Source organism: Caretta caretta, chromosome 1, assembly GCF_965140235.1.
Source record: "Caretta caretta isolate rCarCar2 chromosome 1, rCarCar1.hap1, whole genome shotgun sequence".
NCBI classification, from domain to species: domain Eukaryota; kingdom Metazoa; phylum Chordata; order Testudines; family Cheloniidae; genus Caretta; species Caretta caretta.
In genome coordinates, this window is record NC_134206.1 from 316639189 (window position 1) to 316642231 (window position 3043).

The window sequence follows — 3043 nt, forward strand, 5'->3', positions numbered from 1 at the left end:
CACTGCACAGGCTCACTAGCCACCAATTTTGCACATGCTCACTGCTGTTTACCTTGGAGTTGAGATTCTGCCGACACACATACACATTTGGCTTTCTGTCAGGGCACCATCTTACAAATTCTGGGCTTTCTGCTAATTAACTGAACATTTCACCCTATCTCAGTACTGAGCATGTTTAAAATTGCCAATTTAGAAGGGAATAGCTTTTGTCTGTTCAGAATAGAGTCAGGCACACAAAATGGAGGCTAGAGAATTTCTCTAGTAACATTTCCCCTTTTGCTCACTCGATCCTTCCTAAATAGGTTATAAGCATTGATTTTAACATTTCAATTGTGTGAATTATCCCACCAAGTTTCAGAAATACCAGCTTGATTGAGTTTATGGTGTATAGGCAATTAAAGAATTTATTTTCTTCATGTCTTTTGGTTTCTTGATTAATTTTGTTCTCAATATCTCAATTTTGTGCTGAGTGCTTATATCTTCCCTCTTTTAACCCTTCCCTTTTGCTCTTAGTCTAACCCCCTCCTGACAACTATAGCCAGCCTGCCTCAGGGAAGATTGGTCCCTCTTTTACTGAGGTCAAGGCCATCCAAACTATACAGCCCTCTCTCCCCATAGGATGTGGACCAATGTTCCACAAACCAAACCCCTCCATACTGCACCGCTTACCTAGCCAGTGATTCACTTGCAGAATCTTCTTTGCTTTCTGTCTTCATGTGCTTGAGAGACAGGAAAGATCTCAGAGAAGATGGCTTGAACATTCTTCTCATTCAGCATGCTTCCAAGTTCCCTGAAGTAATCCACTGTGTGCAAGATATCCTGTGATGAAATGTCTTAGTGCTAATATGAACCATCACCAATGGATCCTGGAACATTGGCTTCATAAGCCTATCCAATTTTAGAGTCACATCATGTGTCTTGGCTCCAGGAAGGCAGCACACCATCCTGTTGTCCATGTATCCCTTGCAGAATGGTCTTTTGATTTTTCTCAGTATTGAATCTCCAAGAAGGATCATCGGTGTGCCTTGGACAGTTGGAGAAGTCTTTGCAGTTAAAATGGATTTTCTTATAGGTTGGGCCAATCTGCCTTCCACACATGTCCTGTATGTCTCTTCGTTCCTTTTGACCTCCTTAATATTGGGAAGTATTTTCTGTAGTTTCCATGTTGAAGACCTGGTATCTATTTGAAACTTCTAGCTGTTTGGAATTCTTCCTGCTTCTCTTCTTTCTGAAGGCCATAGTTTGCCTAGCCTCATCTGTCTCCAACCATGTAAAATGCTGCTGGGACTGCTTGCCTCTGGTGGTTTGATGCAAAAATTGGAAGCTGAGTTGAGAAGCTTCTGAGAACTGAATTTCATTTTAGGAAAAATACTCTATACAAATGACAGGTTTTAGAGTAGCCGCTGTGTTAGTCTGTATTCACAAAAAGAAAAGGAGTACTTGTGGCATCTTAGAGACTAACAAATTAATTCCTTTTGTCTATACAAATGCTCATTTTTATTCAGTCCTACTTCAGAGATGTTTCTAAAACACGTCACATTAAATTAAACATGCTCTAACTGGCTCACTAGTATGAAGCCTGCACATAGCTGTGCTCAGGAAACTTGCTTGTAGATATGACCTTGGAAGTGTTCTTGACTAAGTCAGATCAAGTCAGTATTATGGAGAGAAAAAGTGAGCGTGCAAACCACACCTCCCTTTGGCATTATTTGTGGGCTGACTAAAAGTAATTTTCTATCCTAGGAGGAGACATTACCAACCAAACTGAAAGGAAAGTGGTTCTATGGTAGAGGAAGAAGGGGTTGGAGAAGGAAATCTGGGGAATCAATGGTAATAGATGGCTTAAGATCTGCATATTTTCCAGTAATCCTACTGGTGTAATGATAAATAACGTTTTTCATCTGCCATGAAGCAGTCTTACATTGTTTAAAACAACAACAAAAACAGAAAGTTGAGATGCTATAAATTTTAAAGGGCAAAAAACCAACTTCGGGAAAGGTATGACATTTTATGCATGTAAAAAAATCTTGCAGAAAGAGTTGCTCTAAAATTATTATTTTATGAAATCCCAGGGAGTATTCTCACAGGTGTCATAAGAATCTCTTCCCCCAAGCAGTCTAACACCCAAATCCTGTAAACACTTACTGATATGTTTAATATTAAACCCAAGTATTCCTATTAATTTAAGCCCCAAACTAAGTCTTTGCAGGATTGGGGATCAAGGCCTCAGTCCTGCAACTTGATCTCCTAAGTATAGTGGGATTAGGGCTCAAAAATTATCCTTAACACAGTGAGAGTGATAAAAGATATTAAGGGGATGGGGTTAGGAAAGACAAGGTTTACAGCAACACTATAGTATCCTGAAAAATACTCTTCAGCCATGACTCTTCCGAAGAATTACATGTTGAAAAAAGAACTTCTACCAGTTGTTTATAAATGTATGGCAGCTTAGCAATATCAAAATATGGAAAGAAAAATCTGCAACTATCCAGCATCTCTACAACTTTATTGGAAGAATGTTTTTTTTTATTCTAAAGTGCAAAATATTTCCCTCTGTGAAGCGATCACTTCACTTTGATGAGTGCAAGCAAATCAACTCACTGTTAGCACAAGGTAGCTCTTGTTTGAGTTGTGTACCCAGGAGATGCATAATGAGTGCAGAGGAACTGTACCTATGGGGTTTCAGCTTCTGAGAAAAGAGAGAAATTAGAGTGCCCAGCATATTCACTCTGGGTTATTCAAGGGGGGAGGGGTAGAATAACAGTAAATCCATTCCATAGTGTTCAACCTGGTATCTGAAAGTTGGGCCATAAGGTTATAATTTCCTTCATCCAATATTTATTTTAAAAAAAGAATAAATGAACTGTCCATGAGGGAATATTTTATACAGAGGTAGCTAATCACATTGAGAAAATGTTCTATACACTCAAACATACAGAGATGGGTTAGAGTCTTTCAGTTCAAAATGGCCAAACTGGCACCCTCTCCACTTCAGAACAATGTTAGGTATGCATAAGATTTTAATGCCATTTCTGCAAGCACA